Here is a 21725-nt window from a genome sequence, read left to right as displayed (position 1 = left end):
GGGCGCTGGGCGGACACAGCCCACGATCCTGCGTTCCCCCCGCCCACCCCACAGGCGGAGGCGGGGAGGGCACAGGACAGCGAGGACTATCCTGCCACCCAGGGCCCCCAAGTTGTGCAAATCAGCGCCCCCGCCAGCCTGGGAACATCTAGGCCAGTGCGGACTGGGAGACTGTGGTAGTTACTGCGGAAGCTGACTCCAGAGCTGGAGAGCGAGCTGGCCCCCGCCAGTGTTGTTGTTTCTCTTTGTTTCACCCAATGCCTGGGAGGGGCGGGGTGCCAGGGAACAGAGGCCTCAAGGGGTAAACAGCTCCCACTGAGCCCCGCCCAGCAGGGGGCGGGGCATCTCCCGCAGGTGCACACACCTGAAAATCAGCACAGCAGGCCCCTCCCCCAGAAGACCAGCTGGAAGGACAGGGGAAGAGTACGTTCTTGACCAAGAAGTGCTAGAAAGCTCCAGGGGGAGTTGAAGGATTTACAGTATATAGAACCAGAGGGTACCCCTCCTATTTTTTTCTTCCTTTTTCGAGGACAACTCGTTTTTATATCAGACTGTAAATTTTCAATTTTTTTCTCTTTTCCCACCTTAACTACAATATTTTACCACTTCTTCATTTTTAAGATTCTTCCTTTTTGACTTTCATATTTATACAATTACAGGTCCTAGATATATTTTCCACTTCTAGATTCCCTTCAACACACTCAATTTTGGGAGATATACGAGATATGTTTTTTTTGTTTGTTTGTTTTGTGTTTTTTGTTTTCTCTGCCTCATTTTGTTCTATAATGGCAGAAGTTAATATCTTCTAAAACATGACCAGCATGCACCCAGAAACTAAGTGGTATACTGTGCTGGTTCATTCCGTGAGATTCCTCATTCCAATTCTGCCCCCCTCTTTTATCTCATTTATGTTCTGGTGGTCAATGTTGGGGCCTTCTACAAGTATTTCTGGTTTATATAAATTTGGGACTGAGCATCTTCTAACATACAGAACTTAATATACTCAGAAACAAGAGGATCCCCTTTTAGAGCCCCTCAGGTAGACTACATTCTCCCTCCACTACAACATTGTCACCACCACCATCTCCTAGTCTCCCCCCCTTTCTTCTTCTTTTTTTTTTCTTTTTTCTTTTCTTTTTTTTTTTTCTCTCTCTTCTTTGTTGGGATTCTTGGCCTTTTATTTTTTACTACTTTGTTTTAAAATTTGTTTTTCACTTTAGTGGTCCTTTTGTTTTGTCTCATTCTGATCTTTGTTTTCAATTTCTGGTCCCTGACCTTGACAGAATCACCTAGGGTGAAATTCACTTAGGTCGTGGTTTATATTCTTGACTCAGCCCACTCATACAGCCACTCTGCACTGAGCAAAATGGCTAGAAAGAAGAACTCACCACAAAAGAAAGAATCAGAAACAGTACTCTCTGTCACAGAGTTACAGAGTTTGGATTACAATTAGATGTCAGAAAGCCAATTCAGAAGCACAATTATGAAGCTACTGGTGGCTCTGGAAAAAAACATAAAGGAATCAAGAGACTTCATGACTGCAGAAGAATTTAGATCTAATGAGGCCAAAATTAAAGATCAATTGAATGAGATGCAATCCAAAATGGAGGTCCTAACGACAAGGGTTAATGAGGTAGAAGAAAGAGTGAGTGACGTAGAAGACAAATTGATAGCAAGGAAGGAAGCTGAGGGAAAAAGAGAAAAACAATTAAAAGACCATGAGGAAAAAAAAAAAAAAAGACCATGAGGAACGATAAGGGAAATAAATGACAGTCTCAGAAGGAAAAATCTACGTATAATTGAGGTTCCAGAGAGCACCGAGAGGGCCAGAAGGCCAGAAGGCATATTTGAACAAATCATAGCTGAGAACTTCCCTAATTTGGGGAGCAAAACTGGCATTCAGATCCAGGAGATAGAGAGGTCCCCCACCCAAAATCAATAAAAACCGTTCAACACCTCAACGTTTAATAGTGAAACTTGAAAATTCCAAAGATAAAGAGAAAATCTTTAAAGCAGCAAGAGACAAGAGATCCCTAACTTATATGGGGAGAAATATTAGATTAACAGCAGACCTCTCCACAGAGATCTGGCAGGCCACAAAGGGCTGGCAGGATATATTCAGGGTACTAAATGAGAAGAACATGCAGCCAAGAATACTTTATCCAGCAAAGTTCTCATTCAGAATGGAAGGAGAGATAAAGAGCTTCCAAGATGGGCATAAACTGAAAGAAAATGTGACCACCAAGCCAGCTCTGCAAGAAATATTAAGGGGTCCCTGTAAAAGAAAGAGAAAGCCCAAAGAAATAATCCATAAAAACAGGGACTGAATAGGTATTACAATGACACTAAATTCATATCTTTCAATAGTAACTCTGATCATGAATAGGCTAAATGATCCCATCAAAAGACATGGGTATCAGACTGGATTAAAAAGCAAGACCCATCTATTTGCTGTCTACAAGAGATTCACCTACACCTCCTTAGGTGTACCTAAGGACACCTACAGCCTGAAAATGAAAGGGTGGAGAACCATTTACCATTCAAATGGTCCTCAAAAGAAAGCTGGGGCAGCAATCCTCATATGAGATAAATTAAAGTTTATCCCAAAGACTGTAGTAAGAGATGAAGAGGGACACTATATCATACTTAAAGGGTCTATACAACAAGAGGACCTAACAATCATGAATATTTATGCCCCTAATGTGGGAGTTGCCAAGTATATCAATCAATTAATAACCAAAGTTAAGACATAATTAGATAATAATATACTATTAGTAGGAGATTTCAACACAGCACTTTCTGCAAATGACAGATTTTCTAAGCACAGCATCTCCAAAGAAACAAGAGTTTTAAATGATACACTGGACCAGATGGATTTCACAGATAAACACAGAACTTTGCATCTGAACGCAACTGAATACACATTCTTCTCAAGTGCACATGGAACTTTCTCCAGAATACACCACATCCTGGGTCACAAATCAGGTCTTAACTGATACCAAAAGATTGGGATTGTCCCCTAAATATTTTCAGACCATAAGGCTTTGAAACGAACTCAATCACAAGAAAAAATTTGGAAGAAACTCAAACACGTGGAGGTTAAAGAACATCCTGCTAAAAGATGAAAGGGTCAACCAGGAAATTAGAGAAGAATTAAAACGATTCATGGAAATTAATGAAAATGAAGATACAATCGTTCAAAATCTTTGGGATACGGCAAAGCAGTCCTGAGAGGGAAATACATGGCAATATAAGCATCCCTCAAAAAATTGGAAAAAACTCAAATACACAAGCTAACCTCACTCTTAAAGGAACTGGAGGAAGAACAGCAAATAAAACCTAGTAACCCAGCAGAAGAAGAGTTAATAAAGATTTGAGCAGAACTCATTGAAATAGAGACCAGAAGTACTGTAGAGCAGATCAACAAAACCAGGAGTTGGTTCTTTGAAAGAATTAATAAGATAGATAAACCATTAGCCAGCCTTATTAAAAACAAAAGAGGGGCAGCCAGGGTGGCTCGGCGGCTTAGCGCCACCTTCAGTCCAGGGTGTGGTCCTGGAGACCTGGGATCAAATCCCATGTCAGGCTCCCTGCATGGAATGGAGCCTGCTTATCCCTCTGCCTGTGTCTCTGCCTCTCTCTCTCTCTCTCTGTCTCTATGAATAAATAAATTTTAAAAATCTTTTAAAAAAACAAAAGAGAAAAGATTCAAATTAATAAAATCACGAATAAAAGAGGAGAGATCACAACCAATACCAAGGAAATACAAATGATTTTTAAAACATATTATGAAAAAAAAAACATATTATGAGCAGCTATACACCAATAAGTTAGACAATCTAAAAGAAATGGACACATTTCTGGAAAACCACAAGGTACCAAAACTGGAAGAGGAAGAAATAAAAAAGCCTGAAGAAGCCAATTACCAGGGAGGAAATTGAAGCAGTCATCCTAGCATCAACAGTCAGACAACAAAAAGAAATAAAAGGCATTCAAATTGGCAAAGAAGAAGTCAAACTTTCCCTCTTTGCAGGTGACATGATACTGTACCTAGAAAACCCAAAAGACTCCACCCCAAGATTGCTAGAACTCATACAGCAATTCGGCAGTGTGGCAGGATACAAAACCAATGGCCAGAAATCAATGGCATTTCTATACACTAACAATGAGACTGAAGAAAGAGAAATTAAGGAGTCAATCCCATTTACCATTGCACCCGAAAGCATAAGATACATAGGAATAAACCTAATCAAAGAGGTAGAAGATATATACCCTAAAAACTACAGAACTCTTCTGAAAGAAATTGAAGAAGACACAAAGAGATGGAAAAATAATCCGTGCTCATGGATGGAAGAATTAATATTGTGAAAATGTCAATGTTACCCAGGGCAATTTACACATTCAATGCAATCCCTATCAAAATACCATGGTCCTTCTTCAGAGAGTTGGAACAAATCATCTTAAGATTTGTGTGGAATCATAAAAGACCCTGCATAGCCAGGGGGATATTGAAAAAGAAAACCAGAGCTGGGGGCAATCACAATGCTGGGTTTCAAGTTGTACTACAAAGCTGTGGTCATTAAGACAGTGTGGTACGGGATCCCTGGGTGGCACAGCGGTTTAGCGCCTGCCCTTTGGGCGCGATCCTGGAGACCCGGGATGGAATCCCATATCGGGCTCCCGGTGCATGGAGCCTGCTTCTCCCTCTGCCTGTGTCTCTGCCTCTCTCTCTCTCTCTCTCTGACTATCATAAATAAATAAATTTAAAAAATACAGTGTGGTACTGGCAAAAAAACAGACACATAGATCAATGGGACAGAATGGTGCTGGGAAAATTGGACAGCCACATGCAGAAGAATGAAACTAGACCATTCTCTTACACCATACACAAAGATAAACTCAAAATGGGGGGATCCCTGCGTGGCGCAGCGGTTTGGCGCCTGCCTTTGGCCCAGGGCGCGATCCTGGAGACCCGGGATCGAACCCCACGTCGGGCTCCCTGTGCGTGGAGCCTGCTTCTCCCTCTGCCTGTGTCTCTGCCTCTCTCTCTCTCACTGTGTGTCTATCATAAAAAAAAAAAAAAAAAAAAAAAAAAAAAAAAAAAAAAAAACTCAAAATGGATGAAAGATCTAAATGTGAGACAAGAATCCATCAAAATCCTAGAGGAGAACACAGGCAACACCCTTTCTGAACTTTGCCACAGCAGCATCCTGCAAGATACATCTATGAAGGCAAGGGAAACAAAAGCCAAAATGAACTATTGGGACTTAATCAAGATAAAAAGCTTCAGCACACCAAAAGAAACAGTCAACAAAACTAAAAGACAACCTACAGAATGGGAGAAGATATTTGCAAATGACATAACAGGTAAAGGGCTAGTATCCAAGATCTATAAAGAACTTATTAAACTCAACACCCAAGAAACAAACAATCCAATCATGAAATGGGCAAAAGACATGAAACAGAAATTTCACCAAAGAAGACATAGACATGGCCAACAAGCACATGAGGAAATGCTCTGCATCACTGGCCATCAGGGAAACACCAATCAAAACCACAATGAAAAAAAAAAAAAAAAAAAAAACACCACAATGAGATACCACCTCACACCAGTGAGAATGGTGAAAATTAACAAGGCAGGAAACAACAAATGTTGGAGAGGATGTGGAGAAAGGGGAGCCCTCTTGCACTGTTGGTGGGAATGAGAACTGGTGCAGCCACTCTGGAAAACTGTGGAGGTTCCTCAAAGTTAAAAATAGAGCTACCCTATGACCCAACTATTGCACTGCTGGGGATTTACTCCAAAGATACAGATGCAGTGAAAAACCAAGACACCTGCACCCCGATGTTTCTAGCAGCAATGTCCACAATAACCAAACTGTGGAAGGAGCCTCGGTGTCCATCGAAAGATGAATGGATAAAGAAGATGTGGTCTATGTATACAATGGAGTATTACTCAGCTATTGGAAACGACGAATACCCACCATTTGCTTCAATGTGGATAGAACTGGAGGGTATTATGCTGAATGAAGTAAGTCAATCGGAGAAGGACAAACATTATATGGTCTCAATCATTCGGGGAATATAAAAAATAGTGAAAGGGATTAAAGAGAAATGGAGAGAAAATGAGTGGGAAATATCAGCGAGGGTGACAGGACATGAGAGACTCCTAACTCTGGGAAAGAACAAGGGGTAGTGAAAAGGGAGGTGAGCAGGGGGATGGGGTGACTGGGTGACAGGCAGTAAGGGGGGCATTTGATGGGATGAGCACTGGGTGTTATGCTATATGTTGACAAATTGAACTCCAATAAAAAAGAAAGAAAGAAACAAAGAAAGAAAAAATAAAAAAATATATATACAAAAACCCCACAAATATTTCTTTCAATATTTATATTTTAAAAGAGGAACAATTTCATCCTGCAGAAGAAACAGGTAGAAAGATACAATTAATAATTGGCTTTAATTCATCATTCTCAGTCCAGGAACTAGCAATGGACAAAGAAATAAGTAATATTATAAGAAACTTAAAAAACAAGCAATAAAACTAACCTTATAAATACAATGAAATTATTTCAAAAAAATATTTCTTTTAAAATTTCCTGTGGAATTTCATAACTTGACTATATATTGATCCAGTAAGAAAATGTTGAAATATTTCTTTTTAGAAAATAACGTACTGGGGATCCCTGGGTGGCACAGAGGTTTGGTGCCTGCCTTTGGCCCAGGGTGCGATCCTGGAGACCCGGGATCGAATCCCACGTCGGGCTCCCGGTGCATGGAGCCTGCTTCTCCCTCTCCCTCTGCCTGTGTCTCTGTCTCTCTCTCTCTCTCTCTCTCTCTCTCTGTTGTGTGACTATCATAAATAAATAAAAATTTTAAAAAAAGAATATAATGTACTAAAAAATAAGGAACAAAATTAGAATCAAAATATAATCAGAAAAATATAATTTTTTTCCTTAAAATATCAAATTCTTCCAAAAATATCTTGGACAGAAAAGCAAAACTGATACTGAAGCCTTATAGAATAGAATGACAATAAGACAACATATCATTACCAGTAGGATGTAACTAAAGTAAGTCCGAAGGGAAAAACTTATGACTTCAGATACATTTTTTAAAAGAAAATGGGTAAAAAAAATAAAAATAAAAAAAAAATAAAAGAAAATGGGTAAGATTAAAAATGATTAGATTACTGTTTAGTATCCCACTTAAGAAGCAAATAAAAGACCACAAAACCTATCAAATGAAAGTAGAAGAAAGAAATTAATAAAGAAAAGGTGTTTACATGCTAAGAAGACTAAGAAAGTATTCTTGGTAAATGAAACCAAAATACAACCCAGTGGAAAGTCTAATCAAAGGAAAATATGAAATCAGAATTCAAAATTAGTAAATGAAGAGTGGATATATGAATAGATGAGAGATGTCTTTTTTTGAGAGATGTCTTAAGTAAAAATCAAATACCATTTATGACTTTATACATCTGTATCTGATGTTCTAAGTGTAATGAATGACAGAGTTTAGGATAATATAAATTATCAATATGGATGTGATAATAATAATGAAAAACATTGACTGAAAGCTTTCCTGTTCCAGGGAGTGTACTAGGACAATAGAGGCAGTGGATCGGTTAACTTTTTTAGTATTGTTATCTCTCAACAAATGAGGACACTGAGAATAACAGACACCATAGGACATGCCCATTTCATTCTTATAGAGTGTTAACCTCAGAGGTAAATGAAGAGGGTATCAGAGCTCTTTACGTTTCTAACCCCCATAAAAACGCTCATTCCCTTATGCAAGTTCCATCAAATTGCCAAGGATCAGATCTTGTGGATTGAGAACAGTTCCAGGGCATAAGAAATGGAAAACTGCCTAATTCACTCATTAGGACCACCAAAACTTGATACAAATAGCACCCAAGAGAAAACCAATCAAATGAGAATAATTCAAGTCTCACAGCTAAAGATCAACATCTCACATAAAATATTAATAAGTAGAATCCAGCAAGAATAATTAATTCAACAACACCAAACAAAATTCATGCTAGGAGTTAAAGGATTTTTTTTTTTTTAGTGACAATTAAAAAAAAAATTTTTTTTTAATGGCATTACTTTACAAATGCCAGAAAGTGGTCTCATGATTTCTGGCTAAATAGAAAGGCCAGAACCTCTCTCCCACCTCCATAATTGCAAACACTTCAGATCCCTAAAGTGTTTGGGTGAGTAATGTCTAATTTTCTTCAGTTTGTGAGCTTCAAATCATTTGTCTGGCTTAAAAAAAAAACAACTTGCAAGTAAAGTGAAAAGAAAAATGAGTAACTGACCCAAAAATAACGTTCATAGCTCGTTACACACACACACCTCTAATACAGAGATAGCATATATCAAAGAAAAAAATCCAATCAATCACTGCAAGAGAAATAATGGACAAAAATTTTAGTAGACATTTCATAGAAAGGAAAAGCAAGTGGCTTTACAATTTTTGAGAAGATTTTAGTCTTATAATATTGGGAAGGTATGGACAAATAAAACTATAGTGAGATACTACTTTATTAAATATCTATTAAATAGCCCCCCTAAAAAAATCCTTTGATACAAACACAGATACCTAATCTTGATTGTTCTCTGTTCTCTTTAGGCAGGCTTTTTAAAAGGAAAAGCCTATTTTCTTATCAATTAAATATGGGTAAACATGCTACTATCCTCATGGAATTGTTATGAAGATCAAATGTCAAGGAATGTAAAGATAAGACAATAAATACTCGGCATCTAGTGAGCACTATATAAATGCTTAACGTTCCTATTTAACAAATTCCGCTAGTCCTGGCATGGTGAGAGGGGAACTCCAAAGTAGCTGGTGGTTGTGAAAATTGGCATGAATATCTAGGGGAGGCTACTAGGCAAGATCCATCAAAATTACCATCTCACTTTCTTTGACTTATCCATTGCACTTCCAGAAACTTGCCACAAACGTGAAAGGCTTCATATACAAAGTTGTTTGCAGCAGCATGGGTTGTCTGGGCAAAAGTGAGAGGCTGTATAGATTCAGTGGAAGTTAAAATACTGGGGTAAGGGGGCTCTTTATGTTTTCCTATGGGAATAACTCAAGAGTATCTGAAGCGATTAAAGTGCTTAAGAGTGTGTTTGAGTAAAAAGTGGGGACAGTGAATATATGGGCATGCATGCACTTGTGTGCAGAAACGAAGTCCCTGGAAATAAATGTTTGCCTGGGAGGTTGAATCTTAGAGAGGTGGGGTGGGAGAGCGGGGAGGAGGGTAAAGAGGTAAGGAGGGTCTGCTTTGACTCTCTCTGGCTGGGCCTATGTCAAAATGTTACCTCTGCGGCGTATCATCGTTCTACGAAAAATAAGTCCCTTTGGGACTCCAGAGCTTGACCAAAGATGTGAAAAGAAAGGGGAAATACAGGAAGAGTGTGGGTTCGTGTGTTTTTTTTTTTTTTTTTTTTTGAACTGGATCTTAATTATCCTTAGTTTATTGTGATAAAGCCGTGTTTGCCTCCGCCTGGGCCACACCACCACCTCCCGAGGACACCAAGTGCCGCGGCAGGGGACCGGTAGGCGCTCCCCAGAACGCTCTGTAGCTTTTGCACCAAGTTGACTGGCGGGGTGGGATTTTTTTTTTTTAATAAATTTATTTTTTATTGGTGTTCAATTTGCCAACCTATAGAATAACACCCAGTGCTCATCCCGTCAAGCGCCGGGGTGGGATTCTAATCCCTCACCCAGCGCTCGGGCCTGGGGTCCTGACCTTCCCGCCCCTCCCCCCGCCCCCCAAGCAGATTTTTTCAGAGCTACTTGTATTGTTCAGAAGACACGTGAGGAGGTCAAAGACGGGTGGGGTCATGCGCACCCCGTCCTGTTGGCACAGGCGTCGGGAAGTCTGCAGCGTTCAACTCGCACAACGAGTCGGAACCCGGTGCTCGGACCTTCCGTTGGCCCCGCCGGCTGGACAGTAGGTGCTCGGCCCCGCCCGGTGCAGCCCGAGGGTCCCCGCGGGCCAGGCCGCGGAGCAGGCAGCTGCAGAGGAGGCCACCGCGGAGAATGAACCCGCCTGGCGCTCCCCGCGGGGTCTGAGCGCGTGTCCGGGTGCACCCGCGCCCCAGCCTCCCAGCCTAGTCCTCGCCGCCCCGGTGCCTCCGCCCGCTCGCACCCCCTGGTCCAGGTCCCCCAGCCCGGGGTGCGACCTCGGGAGGGGGCGCGAGTCATCGCGGGGTGTGTGTGTGACCTTGGGGATGCGGGTCACCGCGGGGCTTACGACCTCGGGGAGGCGGCGCTGGTCACCGCGGGGGCCGGTCGGCCTGTGAGGGGTGCGACCTCGGAGGGATCACCCCGGGGGCGGCGAGGCGGGTCCCCGAGGTCGGAGGGAAAAGGCCTCCCGTTCCCTGGGAGCCGATTTTCAGAGCCGTCCGAGTATAAAAGCCCGAGAGGAACAGAAGGGGAGCCAACAAATGGCTCTTTTCTTCGTTGGAATTTTCAAAGGTTCCGCCACCCTCCCCTGCACACCCCGTACCACCGTCCCAACCCTTCCCCCGCACCCCACACCCCATCCCCAACCCCCGCCCGAACCCCCCGCGCCAGTCTGCTCCGCCTGGGCCGCGGTTACCGCAGGGGACTCGCCGGGATGTGCGGAGGAGCCAGGCCGCGGAGCCCTGTCGCGGGAGGAACTCCTGTGGCCCCCAGAACCGAGCGGTCCTTCCTCCCCAGTCCGGAGCCTCCAGGCGGCTCAGAGTTAAGAAGTCGCACAGGACCAGCGACTCTAGGCCAATCCTTGGAGTCCTTTTGAAATTATGAATAGTTTTTCCTTTAAATGGTCTTTACCACGTACTGCATAGCCCCGACTTTCTGTAACGCTTTTCCTCGGGATAGTAGAAAATCCTCCGTCTGTCCTGCCTTTGGTATTTTCCTGCCCCTGGCGAGTCCGGTGGAAGTGAAGCATCTCCCTGCGGTTGGCATGTTTCAGAAGACCCAAAACACCGGACTGTACAGTCTTGTTCGCACCCAGTCCGGATAAAATGAGGCTCATTCGGTTGCGCAGAGCTGCTCAGGTGGCTCTATGGCTTAGTTGGTTAAAGCGCCTGTCTCGTAAACAGGAGATCCTGGGTTCGATTCCCAGTAGGGCCTGGTCTTTTCTCGAGAAGCTGTTTCTGAAAATCATTTTATGTAGGCAGGTTAATTTGCGTGATCCCCCAAAATTCTCACCAAATTTACAGCGAAAGAACCCGATCACATGTATTATAAGCTGCTGGGTTGCAGCTTGCTAGACTTCCTTAGTCCTGAAGAGTAGTAGATTCTAAGGAGATGACAATTGAAATGCAAACCACTGCCAAAAAATAATGCATGTGACCTTAACCTCCATCAGGTTTCATACAAGTTTTGCATTACATGGTTTTTGACCACCTCCAGTGTGTTACGATTTAAAGCACCCAGACAAGTAGATATGTATAATTTCTGTAGATTCCAACAACCTCCAGTTCTAATCTCATCCATAAGAGAAATTAATGAATGATGAATCCACTATTCACTTCAAAGGAATATTAATATGTTTGCAGGGACATTCTTGCCATTTTGAAGAGAAGGAAGAATAATTATGATCCCTTGTTAATCCTCCTAAGGAAACTTTAGGAATAATGATCGCCTGGAAACCAATATGTCCTGGACACATTCCCAGAGCAAGGACAAATTTGCTGTGGGAAGAGCAGGTTGGAAAATTGTGCCAGATATCTAGGGTGACTTAGTTTCAGCCCTGGGGATTTACAGAACTTCAGTGTCTTCTTGTCTCCCATCCTTTCATCCATTAATCCAGCAACATTCACTGCTGATCTTTTATATGGTAGGCTCCTTCTTCCTTCCTTCCTTCCTTCCTTCCTTCCTTCCTTCCTTCCTTCCTTCCTTCCTTCCTTCCTTCCTTCTTTCTCTCTCTTTCTTCCTTCTTTCTTCCTTTCTCCCTCTTTCTGTCTACTTGCCAGGTTTTTTCCCCTTATGATGAGAACTTTTAAGATTTGCCCTCCTAGCAACTCTCAAATATATAATACAGTATTGTTAACTACAGTCATTGTGCTATATATTGCATCCCCAGGACATATTTATCTCATAACTGGAAGTTTGTACCTTTTGCCCACCTTCAACCATTTCACTCTGTCCCCCATCTCCAGCTCTGGTAACCACCCAGGCATATTTCTAAAAGCAGGAAATACAGCAGTGAACACAGCTAACAAAAATCACAGCTCTCATGGAGCTTACATTCCATTGGGGGTGACACAGAAAATAAAGAAATGAATATGTAAAATCATTAGTGTAGGAGGTACTGATAAAGTCTTTGGAGAAAAGTAAGCAAGAAAAGGATATAGGCAATGTATAGGATAGGGGCAGGGTAATCAGAGAATATTATCCTGTCTCTTGGATTATATCATAGGCAAATGTTTCAAAACTGTTTTTTTAACTTTTTAATAAGACATAGTCACAAAGTGGCTACTATATTACTATACATAGCAAGATTAAACAATCAGCAAACTACTCCTTAGTTATGCCTGGACCTCAGCTCTATTCATTTTGATTAGGACTTTATTGAACTAGGTTACACTGCCTGTGTTCAAACCTCAGCTGCTCCATCTGATAGCTAAGGGACTTTTGGAAAAATTGCTTCATCTCAAGGGGCATCATTCTCCTCAAATGTGAAATGGAAATAGCAATCAGTGTACCTAATAGACTTATGGAAGGACTTGGTGAATAAATACACATAAAATATTTTAGAAGGGTATCTGGCACATAAATAAGTAATCAGTAAGATTCACTATATTGTTGTGTTTATTGTTATTATTTACTGAATTGTTTGGTTCTAGTGTTTAACCCTTGCAATAACTCTCTGAGGTATTATCCTAAATTTACAGACAAAGGTTCTAAGCATGGTGTGAGTAGAATTGTACTCCCCCCAAATATGTGTTGAAGTCCTAACCTCTAATATCTGTGAATGTGACCTTATTTGGAAATAGAGCTTTTGCAGATGTAATCAAGTTGTGATGAAGTCATACCAGATTAGGATGGGTCATTATTCAAGGACTGGTGTCATTAGAAGAAGAAGGAAAAGGAGGTTTGGACACAGAGATCCAGACATATGGGAAAGAAGGCCACATAAGACAAAGGCAGAGATTGCTAGTTTTTGACCACAAAGGAGCACCAAGGATTGCAAGAACCACCAGAAGCTAGAAGAGGAATGGAAGTGTTTTTCCCTAGAATCTTGACAGAGAGGATACTCCTGCCCATAGCCTGATTTTAAACTCTCTTCCAGAACTATGAGAGAATAATTTTCTGTTGTTTTAAGCCAATTTGTACTAACTTGTTATGGCAGCCCTAGGAAACCAATACAAGGCATTAAAACAAAATTAGTGATTATACTAGCAAAGAAAAAAGATCTATACTTTTTCTTAAAGTAATAGATAACACAAAGGATGTTCATACTTCACTTTAAAGTTTCAAAGCCAGGGATGCCTGGGTGGCTCAGCAGTTGAGCATCTGCCTTTGGCTCAGGGTGTGATCCTGGAGTCCCCGGATTGAGTCCCACAACGGGCTCCCTGCATGGAGCCTGCTTCTTCCTCTGCCTATATCTCTCTGCCTTGTGCTCTCTCTCTGTGTCTCTCATGAATAAATAAATAAAACCTTTTTTAAAAAAAAAAAAGTTTCAAAGCCAGAGTATCTCCCACTTACCTAAATATGTTGTGCCCCCTCCACCCCACTTTCTTCCCTCGTCCCAGATTTTTTTTTTTTAAAGGACTCCACACTCATCTTCCCAATGGTTTATCCCACTGACTTCTCCAATGACTTGACCTTGACTATTTGGAGACATCTAATAGAATGGATGATCATTCCATCACCAGCTATAGCCAATAACTGGATGATGGAAGGGACAGGCAACAAAGTCCAAACCCCTTAGCTCAATGCTTTGTTATGTATACTCGAGAACACCCCTGTCCCATGGGTCAGGGTAAGACTAAAGTTTATCCAAGGCGACATCTTTGCTTTGCTATTTCCCCTTCCTCGTTCTGAGCACTGCTCCCCCAATAAGTCACATACTCCTGAATTCCTGTCTGAGGGTATGCTGTAAGGACCTAAGAAACTTGCTTTGGAAGTACAATTACTGATCCTTCATATTCAATCAATTGAACAAAGTTTTCCTATGGAAAAGTTCAACCCAACAGCTTTAGATCTGAGGAGGGCATTCATATTGTGCACCAGATCTTGATAATGAGACCTTTTGAAAGTTCAAGGTTTTGACATAGAACAGGACTATTAAGAAAATTGGTGGCTGACTGACCTTTATTGTTGCACTATTATAATTCTGTTTACAAGTGAGAAAATAACCAACAAGCTTAAGAAAATGTTAAGAGAAACTTCCAAAACTGGCATTCAAAGGAAAAAAAAAGTGAATGAAAAAGGCAGAGCAGAACACCCAAGAACTATGGAGAAATCATGAAAGGTATAACATATACTTAATGGGATATAAGGAGAAGAAAAAGAAAAGGGAATAGAAGAAATATTTGAAGCAATAACAACTGAGAAGTTCCCAAACTAATGATAGATACCAAACCATATTTCCAGGAAGCTCAGAGAACACCCAGCATGCATGGAGTGAAATATTTAAAGTGTTAAAATAAAAGAATTAACATAATTAGTTGCCCAGTGAAATTATCCTTCAACCGTTAAGTAGCAATAAGGGCTTGTTAAAAAGAATTTTTTTTGAGATAATTTGTAGCCAGTACAACTACCTTGCAAGAAATGTTAAAAAGAAGTTCTTTAGAGAGAAGGAAATGACATAGGTCAGAAACATGGATTTATATAAAGAAAGGGTGGATGGTAGAGGAGGAACAAGAGACGGTAAAATAAAACATTGTTTTTCTCTTTTTCTTAATTAATCTGAGGAGTATTAGTTTGTTCAAAATAATACCAACAATGTTTCAGTGACACTGGGAATAGTTGTGCTAACTACATAATGGTTTAGTGTTATGTGAAAGTGCACTTGGATTAGTTTTAAATGTGTATTGCAAACTCAAAAATGAACCACTAAGAAGGCAAAATAAAAAATATAATTAAAGTGATATGAGAAGAGAAGAAAATGGAGTCATACAAAATACTCAAAACTAGAGAAAGCAGAAAAAGAAGGGAAGACAGAAAAAGAAGAAAGGACCAGGGCAATGCATAGAAATAGTAAATAAGAAGATATTAATCCAACTTTATCAGTAATTACTTGAAATGTCAGGGATTTAAATACACTGATTAAAAGACTGTCAGAGCAGATCAAAAAACAAGACCTAATTACATGTTCTCTACAAGAAAATCACTTCATATATAAATACATCTATAGATTAACAGTAAAGAGATAGAGAAAGATATACCACACTACCAATAATCAAAAGATGGAATAGTTATATTAATATCAAAGTACATTTGGAGCAAGGAAAATTATAAGAGATAAATCGTGGCATTACATAATGGTAAAAGAGTTAATTCTCCAAGAAGACAAACAATACCTAATGTATATGTGTATAAACAATGAGTGTCAAGATATGTGAAGCAAAAAATGATGAAAACATAGGGAGAAACAGATGAGCCCACTATCATAGCTAGAAATATCAACAGCCTTCTAATATTTATGGATGGATCCAGCAGACAGAAAAAAATCCATCAGGACATGGTGGAACTCAATAGCCCCATCAGTGAATTAGATTTAACTGACATCTATACAATAAAAAATCTATATAGCCTACAAAATATACATTTTCCTCCCATGGGATGTTCACCAAAACAGTGCATTTTCTGGGCCATAAAGCACATCTTAACAAACTTTAAAAATATATAAATCATATAATATCTACTCTCAAACTACAATGGAATGAAACTAGAAATCAATAATACAGAGATAATTAAAAAATCCTAAGAGGGATGCTTGGGTGGCTCAGTGGCTCTGCCTTTGGCTCAGGTTCTGATCCTGGGGCCCTGGGATCAAGCCCCGTTTCAGGCTCCTTGCAGGGAGCCTCCTTCTCCCTCTGCCTGGGTCTCTGCCCCTCTCTCTGTGTCTCTCATGAATTTAAACAAACAAACAAACAAACAAACAAACAAACTTAAAAAAAAAAAAACCCAAGATACTTAAAGAGTAAACAACACATGTCTAAATAACTTAGGAGTCAAAGGAGTCTTAAGAGAAATTTTTAAATATTTCAAACTGAATTAAAATAAAAACACAGTTTATCAAAATTTGTGGGAGCTATGAAAGCAGTAGTTTGAGGGGGATCTGCAGCATTGATGCATGTATTAGAAAGGAAGACAGATCTAAAATCAGTAATTTACACTTATAACTGAGGTATGTAGAAAAAGAACAAGTTACCAAAGTGAGCAGAAGAAAAAATATAATAAAAATATGGTAGAAATCAATGAAATTGAAAATTGAACCAACAGAGAAAATCAACAAAACCAAAAGCTGATTCTTTGGAATAAAATTGATAAAACTCTAGTCAAGCAATGAAGAATAAAAGAGAGAAGACACTAATTCCCAATTCTGAAACCATGAACATGAAAAGGATGATAAAAGAATATTATGACCAATATACGCTCATATATTTGATTAGGTTATCAAATGAGCCAATCCCTTGAAAGATACAATCTACTTGGGATCCCTGGGTGGAGCAGCGGTTTAGCGCCTGCATTTGGCCCAGGGCGCGATCCTGGAGACCCGGGATCGAATCCCACGTCGGGCTCCTGGTGCATGAAGTCTGCCTCTCTCTCTCTCTCTCTCTCTCTCTCTCTCTCTCTCTCTGTGTGTGACTATCATAAATTAAAAAAAAAAAAAGATACAATCTACTCACACAGGAAGAAATAGATAACCTGAGCAGGTCAATACAATATTAAATGTTTGTATCTCCCCAAAATTCATATATTGAAACCTATTCCCCCATCCTAATAATATTTGGAGTCAAGGCCTTTGGAAGGGGATTAAGTCAAGAGAGCAGACCCCTCACAAATGGGGTTGGAAATCTGAGAGAGCTCCCTCCCCCTCTGTCATATGAGGACCTATAAGAAGATGTCCATCTATGAATCAGCTAGTGAGCCTTCACCAGATACTGATTCAGCCAGTGCCTTGATCCTGAGCTTCCAGCTTCCAGAACCATTTGTTAATAAGTCATTCAGTCTATGGCACTCTATTATAGCAACTGAATGGACTAAGACAGTCTATCTATCTATCTATCTATCTATCTATCTATCTATCTATCTATCTCAAAGAAACTGGAATTACAGTTAATGACCTTTCAAAACAGAAAGCAACCCAGATGGGTTCACTGGTGAAAGTTACTAAATATTTAAAAAAGAAATTATACCAATTTTGTACAATTATCCAGAAAATAGAAGCAAAGGGAATACTTCCTAACTTCTGTGAGACCAGTGTCAGCCTGATACCAAAACCAGACAAAGATATTATTAAAAACCGATATCTTGGGGGATCCCTGGGTGGTTCAGTGGTTTAGTGCCTGCCTTTGGCCCAGGACGTGATCCTGGAGTCCCGGGATCAAGTCCCACATCGGGCTCCCTGCATGGAGCCTGCTTCTCCCTCTGCTTGTGTCTCTACCTCTCTCTTTCTCTCTGTGTCTCTCATGAATAAATAAATAAAAAAAAAACTTAAAAAAAAAAAACAGTCCCTTGGGGCACCTGGGTGGCTCAGTCAGTTGGGTATCTGCCTTCAGCTCAGGTCATGATCCCAGTGTGATTGGATAGAGTCCTGAGTCAGACTCAATGCTCAGCGGGGAGTCGGCTCCTGCCTGCTCCTCCTCCTGTTTATGTCCTCTCTCTCTCTAATAAGTAAATAAAATCTTCTTCTAAGAGTCTGTTCCTTGGTTTCTCTTGCTCTCTCTGTTGTTTTCTATTTCTCTGTTCCCCCCTCCCAAACATTTGTTTTGTTTCTGAAGCTAAACACATGCGTGAGATCATATGGTATTTGCCTTTTTTGACTTATTTCGCTTAGCATAACACTCTCTACCCCATCCATGTTGTTGCAAATGTCAACATTTCATCCTTTTATGGCTGAGTTATATACATACATAAAACCTCTTCTTTATCCGTTCATCCATCGATGCACATCTGGGCTCTTTCCATATTTTGCCTATTGTTGATAATGCTGCAATAAACATCAAAGTGCATGTATCCTTTGAATTAGCACCTTTCTATTTTTTTGGGTAAATACTGTGATTGTATTCATGTGATTCCTGGCTCATAGAGCATTTTTAATTGTGATTTTTTGAGGAACTTCCAGACTGTTTTCCACAGTGGCTGCAACAATTTGCATTCCCACCCACAGTGTAAGAGGGTTCCCCTGTCTCCATGTCTTCGCCAACACTCGCTGTTTCTTGTGCTTTGATGTTAGTCATTCTGGCAGCTGTGAGGTGACATCTCATTATGGTTTTGATTTGCATATCCCTGATGATCAGTGATGTAGAGCATCTTTTCTTGTATCTGTTGACCGTCTGTAAGTCTTCTTAGGAGAAATGTCTGTTCATGTCCCCTGCCCATTTTCAAACTGGGTTGTTTTTTAGGTGTTGAGTTATATCAGTTCTTTATGAATCTTGGATACTAACCCTTTATCACATAGGTCACTTGCAAATATGTTCTCCCATTCTGCAGGTTGCCTTTAAGTTTTCTTGATTGTTTCCCTTGCTGTCAGAAGTTGTATTATTTTGATGTCCTCCCAAACACTCAATTTTTTAAATGTGCAAAGACCTGAACAGACAACTCTACAAAGAAGATATAGAGATGGCAAATAAGCATATGGAAAGATGCTCAACACCATATGTCATTAGGGAACTGCAGACTAAAACAGCAATAAGATACCAACAGATAGCTATTAGCATGGCCCAAATCCAATACACTAACAACACCAATTGTTGGTGAGGATGTGGGGTCATAGGCAGTCTGATTCCTTGCTGGAGTAAATGCAAAATGGTACAGCCACCGTGGAAGACAGCTTCGCAGGTGTACACAAAATGAAACATAGCCTTAACACGTGATCCGGCAGTATTGCCTCATGGCACTTACCCAAATGAACCAAAAACTTAAAGCCACACAGAAGTCTGTACACAAATATTTAGACCAGCTATATTTATAATTGCCAAAACTTGGAAGCAGCCAAGTTTGTATGGATAAGCAAACAGTGCTGCATCCATACAGTGGATTATTTTTCACTGATAGAAAGAAGCGAGCTACCACATCACAAAAAGACATGGGGGACTCATAGGTACATAATATGAAGTAAAAGAAGCCAATCTGAAAAGCCAATCACCTTGTATGATTCCAACGGGATGACATTATGAAAATGCAAAACTATGGAGACAGTAAAGAAGTCAGTGGTTGCAGGGGGTTCTGGAGGAGGGAGGGAGAGGGGGATAAATATGGGGAGCACAGGAAATGTTTAGGGCAAGGGAGATATCATTTTGTGCAATACTGTACCAGTAGATGCCTGTCATGGTACACTTGTCAAAACCCATAGAAACTCCAACGCAGAAGATGAATCTTAATTGCAGAAAAGTAGACCTGGAAGAGAGGCACGTTTCAGTTAGATGAAGCGAAGATCTTGCCCTAAACTGCGGAGTTGTGTGGCAAGAGAGAAACAGGGAAGAGGCAGAGGCCGTGGCGATGTGGTTCACGACCACTCCTCACCCAGGCCCCCATGGACTCTCAGAAAAACTCCTGTAAAGGTGGGATCTAAATGACAACTTAACCACTGCCCCCTCAGACCACCTTACAGGAGGTGCAGTGATTTGACAGCGAATCCAGTCTCCCAGGGAAGAGGGAAGTCTTGGGAGCCTGATGTCTTCAGGACGAAGTGTTCCCTCTCCCTGTGCTGGTAGAGTCCTCATTCCGTGTAACCCGCGGACTCTTCACGGTGTACACGGGAGACCCACAAAGATCTTGAGAGTGCTCCACGAGCACACACACGCTGCCAACTTGCACAGAGAGAGGACAAAATGAATGGAGGACATTGAATTCCCCACATGCGGTAGTGAGGAAACAGGCTGATGACTGTGGGATGGGCTGCAAACATGGACCCCCCCCCCACGCCCCCGCCCCACTGCACATGGAAGTGAACGTGCCTCTAGCCTGGCGGAACTTCGAACACCCAAAGGGGATTTGGAGAATTCACTCTGCAATTACTTAGGGTTGGTGACCCTTCTTCCATTCCAGTGTATTCCTCTTAAACGGGAATGTGTACAGTGGTCATCCTACACCTGTCCCAGTCCTGCACTGGGGGAGCAGGTAACCATGTGGCTCGCACAGACTTGTAATTGGAGAGGAATCGTGCCCAGAATGGCTGATACAGGAGAGCCTAATTCATGCCTACTTTGGGGAGGGCAGTTAGATGAGTTCGTGCTGAACTGAGTTGAGATCTGGAGGAGATTGGGACGGAGTGAGCATTGTGTCTTGTGGGATAGGTGTAGGTCTTTGGGAACCAGGGGGCAGATCATGTTCAGTGTAATAGAGCCTCCGCCCCCGCCCCCAGCCCTCCCTGAGAGCTCCATCTCCTAATGACCAAAACCTGAGAGTGTTGTCTTGCAAGGCCAAAGGGCCTTTGAGGGTGTGACCGAGGTAAGGATCTTGAGATGGGAAGAGGAGGCGGGCCTCCCCAGGTGGGCTCAAGGTAATCACAAGGTCTTAGGAAAGGGTGGCAGGAGGGTGCGGGTCAGAGGAGATGTGACAACAGAAGCAGAGGCCGGAGCCAGATGGTCCTGTCGGGAGCTAAGGCACGCGGGCCGCCTCCGGCCACGGGAAAAGGCAAGAAGGAATTCCCGCCCGCCCGCCAGCCCGGCGGCTTCTAGAAGGCAGGCAGCTTTGGCACCTCTCGATTCCAGCCCCGGGGCCCTGGGTCGGACTCGTGGTCACAGCGCTCCGACTGGGGTGGGAGGCGGGTCGCGGTCTGCCCGGCCTCGCTCCCTTCTCAGAGCAGGTGGGAGAAGCGCCAAAAGCCTCGTGCCTTCTCTGAGGCTCGAACTCAGGACCTTCAGATTATGAGACTGACGCGCTGCCTGCTGCGCTAAGAAGGCACCGGCCCGGCTCCTCTCGGCAGCGCTTTCACGGTCGCCCGCTGCACGCCAGGAGCCGCTTCTAGGCAGCCGGGGTTCTGCCCAAACTCGTGCGCGCGCCCGGAGGAAGAGTGTGTGCGAGGTCACCTGGGTCACCGGGCCCCGGGCCCCGGGCCCCGCCCCGCAGCCCGACGGCGCCAGAGGACGGCGGCCTGCGCACAGCCGGGGCCCAGCCGGGGGCGTGCACCTCAGGCCGCCTCGGGGTCCGGCTCCGCGCGCCGCCTCCCCCCCGCCCCCCGGGCTGCCGCTGCCGCCCCCGCGCCCGGCCCCCCGCGCCGCACCCCGTCCCCGCGACCCGGGCGCGTCCCCGACCGCAGCACCCCAAGGGCGGACGAGCGCGCCCCGGCGGGAACCCGGGCAGCAGGTGCGCCCGGACCCCCGAGGGTCGGCAGCAGTGCGCGGGGTGGCAAGGTGAGTGGGAAACGCCCTCACTCTGAAATGGTCGCCTGGAGTCACCTCCCCCACCTCCTCCACCCCTCCCACCCCTCCCACCCCTCCCACGTCTCCCACGTCTCCCACCTCTCCTACCCCCCCACCTCTCCCCCCACCCCCACCCCTCCCACCTTTCCCCCCTCCCCCACCCCTCCCACCTCT

At 42.7% G+C, this 21725-nt stretch overlaps 2 non-coding genes across 2 annotated transcripts; one reads left to right on the top strand and one right to left on the bottom strand.

Annotated features, from left to right (window-relative positions):
* The first annotated feature begins 11065 nt into the window (after nucleotides 1–11065).
* On the top strand, nucleotides 11066–11139 carry TRNAT-CGU. Its single transcript has one exon. It is a non-coding gene; the product is annotated as a tRNA-Thr (tRNA).
* Nucleotides 11140–21019: 9880 nt separating this feature from the next.
* On the bottom strand, nucleotides 21020–21092 carry TRNAM-CAU. The gene has a single exon. It is a non-coding gene; the product is annotated as a tRNA-Met (tRNA).
* Between the last annotated feature and the right edge of the window lie 633 nt (nucleotides 21093–21725).

The sequence above is a fragment of the Canis lupus genome, chromosome 35, assembly GCF_011100685.1.
Source record: "Canis lupus familiaris isolate Mischka breed German Shepherd chromosome 35, alternate assembly UU_Cfam_GSD_1.0, whole genome shotgun sequence".
Lineage (NCBI taxonomy): Eukaryota > Metazoa > Chordata > Mammalia > Carnivora > Canidae > Canis > Canis lupus.
The sequence above is the reverse complement of the archived record's forward strand: the minus strand, read 5'-3'. Positions and strand labels throughout refer to the sequence as shown.